Source organism: Pyxicephalus adspersus, chromosome 5 (assembly GCF_032062135.1).
Source record: "Pyxicephalus adspersus chromosome 5, UCB_Pads_2.0, whole genome shotgun sequence".
Lineage (NCBI taxonomy): Eukaryota > Metazoa > Chordata > Amphibia > Anura > Pyxicephalidae > Pyxicephalus > Pyxicephalus adspersus.
The window spans coordinates 7,797,436-7,813,923 of NC_092862.1; positions in this window are offsets into that span (position 1 = coordinate 7,797,436).

A 16,488-nucleotide genomic window follows, 5' to 3' on the forward strand; every position below is an offset into this window, starting at 1 on the left:
ATGCTGGTGGTGCGGGAACAGGAGTATGATCTCTATTCTATTCTATTCATCTATCCATGTCTGGTGTACAGAAGACCAGGGGCATCCTGTGTTCCTCCTGTTCATACCAGACTACAAAATCCATGGCTAAGAGGGAAAAACACGCTGGGAGATGTAATTTTGGAGACAATGGTATGGTCCATTGCTTTGCAATTTCTCAGCAGGGGAAATTTCCAAGGTTGTAGTCAGCCAGACATGGGCACATCATATTCTTTTACAGACTCCATGCCATTGTTTTAATAGCAACTCATTTCAGACTATGGTATTAAAGGCAATGTGTGGCCTCTATATATGCAGGAATACTTTTTAACTGTGCAGATCGCCAAAAACATAAATAGTTTAATGTTTTTTGAACCATTAAGAGTATTCTGACTACTGTTTAGCCTATCCGCAAGTCTTACTGTTTTTGCTGAAGAGTTAAAGAAAATTAACAAAAAACGTTATATCGTCATGTGACTGAGTGTCATGGGGCTTAAAATATTCCCATCAGTCTAAAATTAAAAAAGGTACCAAATTATCTGGCTTTTTGGTCACGTTTTACCATTATCAAAGCTTCCAAAAATAAAATAAGGTGCTTTCCCAGGGTACTATGCTGGTGTCCTCCCAGGAATCCCCCTTGTCTTTTACACCCTACTTGAAACTCGAGTTCCAACACATAGGTCAAGTTGTTAATAAAATCAGAATAACCGTTTCAGTATGAAAGTAGAAACCCAAAGACATACATTGTCCTTAGCCAAGCCTTGTTCTAAAGCACATTTAAATTCTTCTAATTGAAAAGAGAACTCTTGACATTTCCTTGACCATATGAAAAGGTTGAGCATTAAGGATGCCCTCATCAATCAAATGTAAATCATATACTGTATATAACTCAATGGCATCAGCAGGACGGTGGACGCCTATGAAAAACCTTCATTAAAACAAGCCAAGGATTTCCGAGAGCTTGAAAGGCAATCAAGTAATAGAAGAAACAGCAAGGACATTTCTTAAACTTCAACTTCATGTACTGCCTGAAAGATATTTATCAAAAATGTAAAATAAGGAATAAGATGTGGTGGATGCATGATATTACTCTGGCTGTTTTTCTTTAATTTGTAATTAGTAATACTGTCAGTAACACACTTCCTGACCTAGGGTGACAATACTTACCTAATGGGGCTGATTTACTAAATATGAGCTGTTATTACAGCGATAAGCTAACCCTTTTGGTGACTCTCACCATGCAATGATGTATAACAATAATTCTGTTATTTTTAGCTGTCCCTGCAATGTAATTAGGTAATCTTTGTGACTTGAACCTTGCAAGCTGACTAGGACTGAATGCATGCATTCGAGAGTTATGCCATTCTGGCATGGCCAATGAAGATGACTGAAGATCTGGAACCCAGAAGAAAACCCGATGAAGATGGCAATGCCCACGATAGAGTGAGAACAGGTGAATGTAATTAAAAATTGTGATCAGGCAGATAAATTTATTCCAGAAGGGAAATCACTTGTCCTTTTTTCAAAGGGCCTGCCGGATCCCAGTTTTTTATTCTTGAAGCAAACACTCACCTTCACTCAAATTCCCCTAACTCTGTCCTCTTCTTTTATATCCCGCACTATCCTATATTTCAACTTCATCCTGGCATTAAGGAATACATGGGTTGTCGACAGGGGTTTTAGGTAAAGTAAACATTTTAGGGTTTGGATCCACTAACAAATTGTCAGGAAATGTTCTATGGGAGAATGTTCATTTACCTAATATAAGTCATTACTTCCCATTACTTTGAACAACAATAATTTGCCGGTCAGCAGTCCTTCTTTAAATTTGAGGCTTATTATTATTATTATTATTATTATTATTAATAAACAGGATTTATATAGCGCCAACATATTACGCAGCGCTGTACATTAAATAGGCTTTCATTCATTCACAAATGCAACACCAAAAAACCTATTGTATTGTATAATAAACTACATTGATTTATTTGGTGACTGAATGAGTCAGTGGGAGATTCTTCAGATTTCAACAAACTGTTTGGTGCTATCCATAGAATCTATTATTTAAATGATTGATGATGAATTCAGTTCTAAGCACATAAACATTTTTTTTTTCAGAATGTCTATGTTTTGCTTTTTTAAGGTAACTGTAATGCTCTATACTTAGTCCCCAGAATAAGGATTTCTGCAGGCACCTTTATTCCGCATTCCAAGACCCCTATCCCCAGCAGACTCTCACAACCATTTGGGAGCAGGTGTTGGGACTTGCAGGACAGGGGTAAGACACACTCATTGTTCAATATCACTCATTGTTCAATATCAATAGGCATGGTAGGGGCAGAAACAGGGGCATAAACTCACCCCCGAAGGCCAGGCTCCATGTCTGCAGAAGGGTCTAGCTTGGGTGGAGTCCCACAATTGAACACATGTAGGTTGCCATTGCTGGCTTCTCCTTTTGAACTCATGGCAACAGCACAAACTATTCCTTTATTGAAAGCTGCAGATTTGAAAAGATTAATAATTGCTCGAATTTATGCATTAACCAGTATATTGAAGTAGATTACACCATTTCTTAAGTTAAGGTTGTAACACAGACATTTTGTCTTTCTTTTTTTCCTTTGTTGGTTATTGGAGCTTGGTTGTAGGTTCTCATACTGGGTGATTCAGGTGCATGGATGGTATCTGGGTCCTTTTCTGAGCATATGTGAATACATTGTTGTCATTAGTGGTCTTTTATTTATTGACTTATATGATTTATTTTACCATATTTCCCTAAGAGTCTCAATACATATAGACATTAATTATGACCTATATAATCTGATAAATGTCAATTATACAGCCCTAAATGTTAAGCTCAAACTCTTGGTGTTGCCCTTGCATATGACATTGATATTTTTACAATGCTGTGACCATGGTTGGACAATGAGTGATACGGTACATAGGACTTAGTTATGTATATTTGTGCTCTTTCTTTTTTTGTCTACACGCCAAACTCCAAGAACCTTTGGGCACATTTTCATAGAAGAAGTGTCTTCTACACCCCAGGAGTCATGCATATAAAAGTTTAATGTGCTCCCCTTATCCAAACAGAGATGTTTGCTATAAGGTACATCAAGTAATATAATAGAAGAGAAAAACACAGATATTTGTGAACAATGTAACTGACACTATAGAAAAAGTATCTAGGTTTTTTATGTTTTCATTATTGTTCAATTTTTTTTTGCTAACACAGCATTTTTATTCATCTTGCCTCAAGTTCCAGCCCAAAGTACCCAGGCTTTTAACATAATTTGTTTTGAATTTTTAAATTATATATTGTTTCTCTGAATCAATACTTATATTTTCAATGCATGGCAACAAGCTCAAAATTGAGTTTTATCTGGGCAAAAAGTCCCAAAACAAAATATTGTAGTAGTGCCCAAAATGCAAAACTGGGATTATCTAGTTATGCGGATCTAGGTAATTCTAATTGAATTTTTTTTAAAGCCGGTTATTGGCAGCAGACCCTAGCAGACATCAGATTGTATCTAGTGTTGTAATAATACAAGTTGCCGTTCCTAAACTCTAGGCCATTTCCCAAAATGTCAGCACGCAGTCTGTGTGAAATTTTAGTTTTGGCAGATGCTGTTTAACAGTCAGCTTTTTTGTTTTTCCTGGAGATGTTTCAGTACTCTCATTAGCAATCCAAATGATTTTATTTAAAAATATAATGATTATTCTGACTCTTATTCCTTCATATAAGAACACATGTTTGACATACAGAATATGGGCCAAATGTTTGTGGATACCTTGACCATTACACCAGGGAAGGACATAGGGAGGTGCAAAGTGTGCTGCTGCACCAGGGACCCAGACCCTCCTCGGGAGTCACCATGGTGGCCCTGAGTAAGATTTAAGTCAGGAGTTTATTCTCCTCTTTTGAGGAAACCTTTAAAAATGTGTCTGTTTTCTGTTGTACATGTGGTGCCATCAGTTACATATATTTTCTCCTGAGTGTCACGTTGAGGTACACAGGGCCACCAGAGGGGCACTACAGCTTGCACAAAAGTGGTGTGAGTCCTAAAAATGGCCAAGGCGCAGAGTCTAAGCAGAAACCAGGTCTTCTCCAGAGCCTCTAGTGGTGAGGATGTTGCGCTGCTGGTTATTGCTAGGTTGCGGTCCTTGAGCACACCAGAGTGGGTAGGAAGACACTACGCTACACTACCAAATCACTATGCAGAAGAATCATCAAGGAAGGCCGGGGTCAGGGCAGTCAACAAGCAAAAGAGGTCAGGTCACAAGCTAGGTGTCAAATACCAGGGATATAGGAAATAGACACCGGTGACACAGGGACCACTGTGGACACAGTGAACACAGGAGACACTGGAAGCAACAGGAAGCACAGGTGACTCAGGAATATCCACAGACACAGACAAAAACACTGGAACAGAAAAATAGAAAATAGGTTGAAAACAACAGACTGGGCAAAAGGAGTTAGCACAGGAGCTGGACAAAAGAAACATTGAATTAAGCAACAGGTTTACAGAAACTAGCTCAGCAGAGCTAGGGGGCTCGACACTAGTGGAGACATGAATGTGTCTGTGTCTGAGCTAGCTAAATCCTCAGGGATAATTAAGAGGCTATTTTCTGATTGGCCAATGGGTTGGATGAGCAGGTTGGCACGCCCAGAATCAGAACTGCCTACACGCGCAGGAGAGAGGTGTCTGCGCTTTCGTGGGGAAGAGGTAAGTGTGACACTGAATGTCTCTATGTGAGTGAACAAATAAAAACAACAATAAATGCTTTACAACAAAATTGGACTCAAGATAAATTTTTTTCATTTTTGAACTTGTGTGTCTACCTAATTTCACAGATCCTAGAAGGACTCAGGGATCTTTGGCTTCTTTAGCACCACTTACCTTTCACTCCTCTCCAGCTTGCAACACGTCTGCCTAGGGATCCCATTCTGTGTTTACCTTCTGGTCCGAACCATGTTAGTCCCTGGAAACTGCGCCTTTACCCCAGAGGATGAGCATATCCCGCAGACAAGCTACATTTGCTGGTGGAGGTTTAAACACTACCTGAGCTGCCTTAGCTTTGGCATCCTCCATTGGGTTCCCTACATGTGACAAGGCCTCCTCCGGTCATATGACATCCCCCTTTTAAGGAAGTGATAACCAACAGGACGTTGCTTGAACAAGTAGTTCTATCTAGACCTCATTTTCCACATCCCCACTCATGCTTTCAGATCCTGTTCATGGATATGTGACCTTTGACTCCACATCCTGGTATACCAACCCCAGATCTGTCCTGACCATTCTTGATTGCTGCATGCCCTGACCTTGGCTTGTCTAAATTAGCTTCTGCCTACTCCTCTTGTCCTGAACCTTGGTTCTTCCTGTTATCCCCATTCTATTTGTTTACAGGGGTCAGAACTTGGGCAGCACCTCATGAAAAGCCAATCGCTCCTTGTGGAATGCACTAGTGTACCCAAAAGGTTGGTGCCTAAGAGTCTGGGGCTGTCCATATCTTTGCCAAGAGGGCTGCTGACTTGGAGGGTTCACCACCAGCTTGTGATTACTATGTCTAAACCCTGCTATTTTCACAAGTCCCCATTCCTTCTTCTTCTCTTCTTAGATATAATCCTCAGCAATCTTCACTGGACAGAGAAAATGTCATTCCTGCACAGGCATGAGGGAGTTCAGTGAGTCCCAGAAAGGGACAATCAGAGCAATCAGGTGAGTAAGAATGCCAATTGCAGAAGTAACAATGCCTGTCCCCTAATGTAATAATGCCCTGCTTGATGCAATTTTTTTTTAAAAGTGGAACTTTAATCCCCCCCCCCAGTCCAATATTTTCTATTAATATAGTCATTGAAAAGAATATTCTTTATCTCAAAAGGTTGCATCTGGAACAACAAATGTCCAAAACCCCCATTCTTAACAAACCATTTATTTTAAGTAAACCTCACCTGCACAATATATGCAAATTTCCCCTATAAGTAATATCGCCCAAAATGTGCACAATCTATTTTTTTTTTGCTCATCTGTGAATTCTGTTCAACCAAGCAATTAAAATTTAACAATGAGTCATACTAGTGAAAAGTTGTTAATTTGATTTTTACTTTAATAAGGATATGTACATGCACTGTGAAAAAAAATTCACATATTAATATTCCACTTTTTTGTCAGTGTTCCCAGAGAAACATCCTGGTGGTTTCTTAATTAAGACAATTTGATAACCTAATTTCTCATCTTCTCGCTGCTATTCAAACATGAGTTTGATATCACGTTACACAGAATCAAATTGTCTCAGTGTTAGTTAAAAAATGCAATAAAGGTAAATGGGCTGAAATATAAAACTGAGTTTCCATCTAGATAAATGTGTAATTTGTCCATACAATACACATGAAATGTAAATCCAGCATTGAAACATCTTAATTTATAAAGTAGAGAATGTCAATAGGATGTGCATGATGAATTTCCCGTAGGGATTAATAGCAAATCACAGATGAAATTGATAATGTGCCATCGATAATGGTGAGTGTAAATTATTGAGGTCAGCAAAAGAAGCAATTGGCATATAAAAATTATGGCAAATGATTCCTAGATCTGGGCCTCGTATTGCGGGATGGAATATCTAGGTAGGTGTTCGTCAACCAGGGTTCCATGGAACCCTAAGATTCCCCCAGGGATTTCTAGGAGTTCTTTGAGCAATCAGTTGGTATAAAGTGACTCTAATTACTTGTTTGTCTGTCTGTTAGGGTGACATTCGTTCCAATGGCCAGCAATGGAAGAGGCTTCCCACTGATATCTCTACTAATATACCGTGAGATATGATACGAGGGTATAATTACGATATGTTGTTTCCTCCCTATAGAAGGGGTTCCCTAAGACCTGATAGTTATTTTAAGGGTTCCCCCATGTAAACAAAAGTTTAGAAAGACTGATCTAGGTGATTTCAAATTAACGAGCCATATTTGTCGTGTTGCTTTCTATGTCTAGTGTAGACATTCACCTGTTCAGTTAAATTATCTTTTGGTTAAACAGGGGCAAAAGCTGAATAGAAACGTGTATGGTCTCCAGGGGCTGAATGTCTCTTTGGGGCTTCATACAATAAGAACCTCTTCTAGCACCCCTGAAAATATCAGGACATATCAGGTATGAATAAACAATCGCAGCAGTTAAATTGCAACAAAAGACGTATGCTACTTTTAACACATAACACACTTATGACTTTTAACACGTCTGTCACCCAACACACATATTGTTATTTTTGCAACAAATAATGAGCCATCTTAACAGCTTCACTGGGAGGTGGCAGAAAGACTTTGCAATCTGTATAGAGAAGTGAGACACACAAAGGGAACCACTTCACAAAAATATATTGCAGGGTAAGATAACTACATTTTTTGATTCTTTTGGAACACAGCCCACTTTATGTTCATACCTAACATTAAACTACCTCTCGCTGTTAAATAAATGTATTGAATAGGTAAAACATTGTATTTAATACAATTCAGGACCTACTAATAATTTATCTGCATGCAGATATTCCTTACATTTTACAGAATACAGCAATAGTATATATATACTACCCTTGGGCTCCTTTCCCAGTACCCTCCCACCTCTGATCAGAAGTAAATAATTTAGGAAATGTATCCCCAAAACCCATCCCTGCATTCTTTTAAATTGATATAATAAAGTTAGGTTTTTTTTTTTATAAATAAGTGGACGTATCATTAAATTTACATTTTATAAAAGGGTGGATAACTTTATTATATAAGGGATGCAATGCCAAGCCATGCCAAGTGTCAAGTCGGGGATGAATTAGGAAGGCGGGATGGTGCAGGACCAACTGGACTAAGATTGCAGAGGCAAATGGTCTTCCACCTGTAAGGGTTTTTTTAATGATAGCTCCGCTTTAAGTTTTAATAAAGTAACTTGGCTTAGACTGAGATAATATCAACACTTCACCAGGAGGTGGACTGATTGTTTTCAGTCTTCCCTCCAAGAATGTCCTCTGTCTTTTATTCTTCAGTGATAACAAGGAGCCACAAGGGCTAATTTGTTTTAGACAATGTGTGCTAATGTTGTCCTATCTAGAAGATACTTGAGCAAAGATGGCCCCATTTTTCTGGAAGAAAGTAGAATAGCTATATGGTTATATATATATATATATATATATATATATATATATATATATATATATATATACATATAGCCAATAGTCATAGCAAAGAGAATTACTGTGATCTCCATTCTCCATGCTTACACATGAGCATGATGGGACTTACCCATTGCTTTCTGGATTGGCAGCATTGCCTCTGTGTCTAGGGAAGGGAATGTGCAAGACACTTAGGAAGGAAGATATGACTCATCAAGGGAAGGTAATCGTTTTTTTTGCTGATTTTATGAGTCTTCTGCATTACATAGTAACTACATTTGGCCCTTATTTCAACTTACATAAAGTTGTCCTTTTATTATGTTGCACAATCTGTACACTTTCGCTACACTTTTTCATATGAAGTCGGTATGACTTTGTTTTTTTTTGTTTTTCTATTTGTTTTTCCATTTGTTGTTTCTATTTCATTTTTTATATTTTCATGTTTTAACAATATATATTTACTTCTTTTTCTGCCTTCCTTATGTAGTTGTAATTCTAATCATTCTTCACTTGTACAGGATTACTGCAGAGAAATTCCCGGCAATCTGTCTGTTCCTAACCTTGTCCTTGCATGTGCATTTCAGCATCAGCATTCTAATTCATTTCTTTGCTTTTGTTACTTTTCTTCCAATGCCAGATACTGTGCACTTTACCTATAGGAGCTAGCTTTCCAGGATGTATTATAAATATACAATGGTACCTATGAGCCCCCAGAAACCTGTAATGTAATTATAGTTATTTTTGTAAGCAGCCTGACCTCCACCCCCATACATTTCCAACTTTTAAAGACAAGAAGGAGGGACGTATATTAGCTCACAAGTATTCAGGAAAAATAAATGCCATTGCTACATCACAATTATGTGGACCAAAAAATGAATCCAACCTTTAGATGCTGGATGAAGGTTTAATAAAATAATAATACGTTGCAATGAATAAATGATACATTTTAAAAAAGAGAGACAATTCAGGGGACAAAACAAGTTGCAGAAATGCAGGTATGTGACTCACGGCACAGGTGTCACACTGATTCTTCCTTATTCCAGCACCAAGTCTTCTCTCAGTGAATATGGTCACCCACACATTTTGTCAGAAGTGCTACCTGCACAGCCAATCCGGTCTGGGTATTTAAAGGTGTAATAACGTGATGGTATGTAAATGCAGAGCCCCCTACTGGTGTGTCTCCTGTGACCTTGGTTTGCCCTAGTGACCTCTTGTACTTCCTCTGACCCCATAACACTTAGTAGCTCTGGTGACCTAATTTTTTGGAGATTTTAAATTCTGTTTTATGCAGAAAAGCTAGCCTAAACCCAAACCCTAAGTGTTTAGATACACAACATGTTGTGTCTTGTCCTAGTTTCTAGTTTGACTTCCTAATGCTATAATCTCTGAATATGGATAAGCCCCCAACCTAACCTCCCTTTTCCCCCCATTTATCCATTGGCAAAAAAATAAAGCTTATTTCAAGCTTTCAGCCATGTGATGTTCCAGCCTGGTCTTTGGTCTTCTTCTTTATTTTGTAGTGGGGTACTCCTTCAAGTGTCCAAGTAAAGGTCTACCTGAAGTGGGAACTTCCTAAAGAGGTCCTATTCTAAATTGACTGTAAAAGTGCTTCACAGCCAGGGTTCCTCCAGAGTTTGCTGGGGGTTCATTGAGCAATGAACAGTTTGTACCTCTCAGGTCAGTTTAGGTGACAACAATGAAGTTTTTGGCTATCTGTAAGTGTGACATTCTTCCCATTGGCCAGCAATATGGGGGGCATTCTTCCTACTGACCACCATGTACTGTGTGCTGTGGATATAGTAATTATAAAAGGGGTTCCATAAGAACTGAAAGTTATTTCAGGGTTCTCCAAAGGTTGAAAGACACTGAACTAGAAGATGACATCTGCGAAAGGGAACAGGAAGGTGCCAGCAAGCATGGGCAGCTTTGAATCGGTGGATTTATAGCCTCACATATCTTACTTTACCAGAAAATAAATCATTGGTTCTTTGTAGTATGGGGTAGAGAGCAAAGAGATAGAGGGGGGTGACAGAAGGAGTAGAAGATTTTTTGTTTTTGCCTGGAGATAGAACTTCCATTTTTTATCTTGGTTTCTAATAGTTTCCGGCTCCCCTCCCTTGGTCCCTGATCATCATTATAGAAGGCATACCAGAATCAATATTACAAAGGCTGGATGGCTTTAAGACTTTAATCGGCTTTTCAACATCAAGCTTCCAGTGCCGAACAGGAAGAAAACTTTTTTGTGTTGTAAGCTGTGACATTTCTGTGTAGGCAGTGTAAATGTTCAAGTCGCGTAGAATTTGAACAGCTTTTTTAGAAGAGCTATTTCAAGAAAAAGAAAATGCCACAGGACAGTTCAATATGTAGTTATAGAAAACAAACACAAATATTTTTATGACAAAACAAGCAGTGATGAATGACCTAAAGCAAAGCTGTCCATCCCAAGGAAAATGGATACGTCATTGATGGCTTATTCCTTCCAGTGAAGGGTAAACTAACTCCGAGGACCAGTGTGGGGCAACATGAAATTTGTTATTTCGCCGTGATGGCCATTACAACCTTTGGTGTTTAAATTATTGCTTAGTAAGCTGGAATAATCTCTGCATATGGTGAAGATGAAAGGATGATCACAGGTACCTGGTTGTGAGGACGTCAAAAAGGTGAACTTGTAAAGGTTACCTGGGATTGCCCTTTCAGCCTCACCATCAGCTTGCGGAATGATAATGGGATACCTATGGCAAACCATTCCCGGCTGTGGAGATATCCAACTAGTATCTGTCGGAGATGCATTCTTTGTTCTTAGTCCTTGTCTGCATTTACAAAGAAAATACAGGCATGCTGAATGAGAAAATAAGGCAATGTGAATAGTGGCAAGTGTAATGATAGCCCTTGTAAGCCACCCATTACTACATTGCTTTATACAGTAATCAACTGTCAGACGTCAACACATGCATTAATAAAATAGGTCATTAATGGTCAATCAATGAACAGTACCAGGGTTTATGCACATGAATGCTTACATGATGCATGGTAGATGTTTGTTGATGCTCAGTGCTCACAATATTGAGTACATTACAGACCTTGATTATCTCTGTGGTTAAGGTAAAATGTAATACATACTCAGAGTGGGTTAGAAGTGCTCCTCATGTAGGGGAGGCAGTTAAGTTCTAGACACAAAGCTTCTGTCTGTTTTCAAATACCCCTCATCCCAAAATAAACCATACTGTGTTTGAACTTTATAGCTAAACTCCAGGCAAACAAAACACACAAGTGAAGTGCATAGGGAGCTGTTTATCTATTAAGGAGATTGCATTTCTGTTCTTCCAACACTATACATGTTAGATTTTTGAAAATAATCTTACATGATCTCTTCCAGTGACAGATCAATAAGCCAGCCTCATTCTGTTACTTGGAGAGCAGAAAAGGGAAGGACGCGCAAGCGACACCCCACTGTTCTTTCCTCCCTTGACTTACATAGCAATCATTTCCACCATTCATGGATCCACCAAGAAGGATCTACGTATGATGTCGGGCAACCTCTGTACAAGAATCAGATTCTCATCCAAGAGGAGCACGACTATTCATCTGAGGCTATAATTATCTAATGTGTGCATAGCCTTACAGAGGTCTGCCAAAGAACACAGTCCTATTGCAGGGAAGGGACTTCTATGGGATTCTTTCTATGCTGCAATTTTAGATTCACTTAAAGATCTTCTCCTCCCTAGCCCCAGCACATAACTGGGACGTGAAAAGAGAAGCAGCAGCTACATGTTATGTCACTCTGCTGTCTCCTTTGATGATCATTCTTATTGCTCTGTAGCAATATCATCTGCCTTTTAATTTTAGGGAAAAAATGATGTTAGGTATAATGTCTGTAAATATAAAAACCCCAGCATCTAACTAAAGATGTTTGGCTAAAAACTAAACCCACGTGCCTCCTTTTTTTCTGGCAGTAAAAATAATTCTTACAAAAATATAAATGCCCCTTTTACTTGACTAAAAATGCAGTCACACGCTGCTTCGGTCCTCATTTGTCTTTCTTTTTCTGTTTCCAACATGTAGGTCCTTGCTCAGATGTCTATATCTCAGACTTACCTATGTGATATAGTCACCAACTATTGGCTTTCCAATGACACGGTCTGAGAGAGCAGCGGGGAACAAGAGGACAATGGGGGACCAGCTGGCATGGGCACATCTGCTCTGAATTTGGTGCTCCTCTGCACCAAGGACGGCGCTGTCAATGGACCTTGGTACCCAGTATGTGTCAGCGTTCCTACCAACAGGAACCAGAGGGAGACCAGCATTGGCAACATACACTAAAAACTCTGGGATAGGTTTGTGTGTTTATTGGAAATGAATGCATTAAAAATCACTGCAAATATCAAACCTAGTGCAGCAACACTTTATCATACAGTGAAAGCAAACTAAATACAACTATATACAATGGGCAAGAAATAAACACAATAGAGCAAGGAGAGGATTTCCAAGGGCAAGTGGACAGAGCACTAGCAAGGTTTCGGGTCCAATGCTAAGGCAGAGGGATGATTGGAATCCAGAGTATACATCCATACTTATAACATGCCCCAGGTGTTGGTAAAACAGGAGGTGAGTCTGCTGCAAGGCACCTGCTGGTTGCCAGTGGAAGCACATGAAAAGTGTGCTAAACCACAGTGCCACCAACAGGTGATGTAGGGAACTGCAGTTTTCCTGGCATTATGGATTGGGGTGGAGGGGGGGGGGGGGTATTTGTATTTTTGTTGGAGATAAGCTTTTAAAAAATAGAAGCAATGAATGTGGGTTAAACCACTGAACTGCAGGCAGATATAAAAAATCATCCCTAAATGTATTTAATTCAATCAGTGTAAGTGCCTGAATTGGAGGTGATATCAGCCTCTTGTGGTCCCCATACATCAGAGCTCAGGTTGGTTGCAGCTGCACTGCAGTTTAAAAAGCATACTGATATGACAAATATATCAGCTCATCAGTCTGTTGCTGATTCTTTTGCTGTGCAGAGTGATATTAGGAGGATTAGCCCTTGCAGCAAGCTCACAGAGTGGTTTGGTTCACAAACAAGCTTTATTCTGCTCTCAATACAAAAACATCTTCCTACAGCATAAATAAAAAAAAAGCAAAAAAAAAAAAAAACAATGAACTGGACACAGGTGGGTACAAAGTCTTCAAAGTCCATAAATCAAATCCGCATAGATGAACAGCCACAATAGCTTACCTTTCCAAATAGAGTCTCCGCAGAGGTTTGGCTGCCGCCTAAATGCTTCTCTTTCCACTTCCTCCTCCATGGCAGTATACTTGTGCTCTGATAGCAAACCTGGAGTCTGCTGCAGGCAAACTATTGGGTATACCCGGGGTGGAATGGGAAGGCCCATCCAGTACCTTCCTTTCCATTCCAGGGCCCTGAAATTTACTAAAACCCAGCAACCCTTAGCAGAGTTGCCTCCACTTTCCTCGACTCTTTCCCCAGTGCACACCCTGGTTTAAAGAGCCCATGCTTTATACCCTGACCAATCCTTGAAGTCTTGTACAGCAGTCATATTCTTGAGAAGGGACAAGACCTATAAAAACAGGTCACCTGCCTTATCCAAGCCAGCAGCAAGCCAGAGCAGTATAAATTTTAGAACTAAATGTTAAGTTTGGTCGTAGAACATCTCCCTTATTTGTATTGTATTTAGCCTGGAGTTCAGCCTTAATCTGCACAATGGCCAGTCTCTGCATCCAAGCTTCTGAGCCTCCAGCACGATAAAGCACTTTGCTTACGAAAAAGCCTTATGTGTCCATTCTCCTTATGTCTAATGCCTGTGAACACATTCTAATGGCGCTATTAAATATTATGTCTGCATTCACTAAATTATTCAAAGAGTTTGCAATTTAGTATGTGGCTTCACCCAAGTGTCACTTCCATAGACCGAAATTTATAGATATGGCTTTTCTGATGAGCAAACATTGGTTGTTCGATTGGGAAGATTAACACGTTCGTGTCACCGAGGGCTCTATATTTTATTTTATATTGCCGCTGCAGAGATAAATAAACTTAATGGGCGACAATTTTCACCAGCGCTGCACCTTTCCATTTCGCTTTTCAACATTTATGAGGTTATTTTGCTAACTGATTAAGCTTTTCCTATAATAGCAATCAGAGTGTACCTTGTGTGCACCGGTAATATTAATATTATTACCCCCTTTTTATATTGCCCCTCACTCAGCTCTTTATAAAATACATTGCATTCATTTGTATCAGTTCCCAAACCAGCAGAACTTACAATCTAATGTCTGCACTAAGTATAAGCAGATTTGTCAGCAGGTGCGCCGGTCCGTGGCGAAATTCATTTATCACCCAATCTCATTCTCAGTGGATTGTGCCAGTGGATTCCCCCAGGGGGTATATGGGTATTCAGATGTAAACATTAAACATATGGCGTTGGGTAGCAGTGCATGATTAAAGGGAATGTGCAGTCAGTTCATTTTATTTTCTTGATTGCATATAAAAGAAGGTGGCTTGATGTAAATATTAAATGGTTTAAAACCTTATTTCTAAGTATGATTGCAAGATTTAAATTATATGCAGTGTGTGCAATCACTAGCAAATGAATAAGTCATCTGCTATTGACTTTGACGACCAGCACGACAACCCAAAATGTATATTTGTTATGAGTGGCTGGTGGTCTGTAGTTGGTCTGCACACTGGATGGTGGCTTGCCGTTTGTTTACCTTGCCAACCAAATTGTGGCATGCAATTAGCATGCAATGACAGCCAAGTGGTTGACAAGGTAGACTTTAATTCAGACTTGGATATTGTGTGGTTCTGATATTCTAAATACAAATAATTGAACTTGAACAGATATTCGAGCAGCACCAGTGAAGCTAAAGGTTCTCATTACATAAGCAGGCTCTGATGTTCAGTGCAGCATAGTGGTTTTGCTTTACAGCATTTTCTGACAATGTAAATCAATGGGCTTGATAATTTAAAGCTCTCCAAGACTGAAGAAGATAGACTGTCAAGTGAGAACCTTGGTGATCCAGCAAACATGAAATGGATCTGGTCTGGGATTCAAAACATTTGCCAACTAATAGCAAATTATTTTTAAAGAAATCCATTCCAGGTTTGCTTTGTTGCACAGGTTCTCCCATGAGAGTCTATATTTCCCGGTCTTGTAGAGCTTCAATAAATCAAGCCCATTAGGCTGACTGATTAAAAATAATGCCCAGCCCCCCTCCCACCCATAATTAACTAGTCTATAAATCTTTATGCCGCAATGCAAAAGAAAAAAATGGGAAAAGGTGAAAAAAGTTACATATATTAACTTAAAAGTTATTTTCCACAATTGCTTAAGATAATATTGCTATGTAAGTGAATATTAGAAATACACTTCCTACAAAAACTACAAGGGGCCAATACAAGGCCAATCTCTTTGCACAAGGAAAGAGAGCAGTAGTGACTGGTCTACGTTACAGGAATTCCTTGCAGAAGTTGTTTCATACTGGATTACTGCCTAGATGAAGAAGAAGTACACACAGGACCACAGGACACAACTGTTGTTAGCCTCCATTGTGAATTGATGAATGGGTCCCCAATGAACCATGGTAAAGGAATATAATATCTATAATACATGCATTGCCATGCTTTACAACACTTGTGCTACCACAACACAAAAAATGAAAATAAACCCCTTGGACGTTATTTGTGTAGCCTTTCATTGGGCTTAAATGGTGCAAGAACTGTTATTTTTATCCTTTTTTGCCCTTAGGAACCAGCAACGACCAATAAAAAATTATGCTATCTACATTAGCAACTCCACTCTGACCAATCACTAACTACACAGTGGGCACCATTTACCAACATAGGGTTTGCAATTATTAGGTTCTCAAACTTTAAAGAATATACTCTGAACCTGTAGTTAACTCATGCTCCCCAAGTCCACCCATCCCTAGTGCTGGGGAAATCCAACATTTTATAATTGTCTCTACCTTTAAGGCACTTATAAGATATGACTTTTGTTCCCATTGTTCCACGGGAGATGGCTAATTGATGTTGATTAGGCTTGGTTTTCGACTTTGAGTCCTTGTCTAATTCGACCACAACATTGGTCAGTTGGCCTAAAGCAGGGGTCCTCAAACTACGGCCCGCGGGACGAATATGGCCCGCTGAGGTTCTCCATCCGGCCCTCCGGCAGCCCAGGCTGCTTCTCCTGCTTGAGCTCTGGCTGCCTGCCATCTGCACTCCAGGGAACCCGGTCATGTGACACCACTGTTGCCGGGGTAACGCTGGATCTGTCGGGCTGAAGCCATCAGGCAGAGAAGGTATGAGCAGAG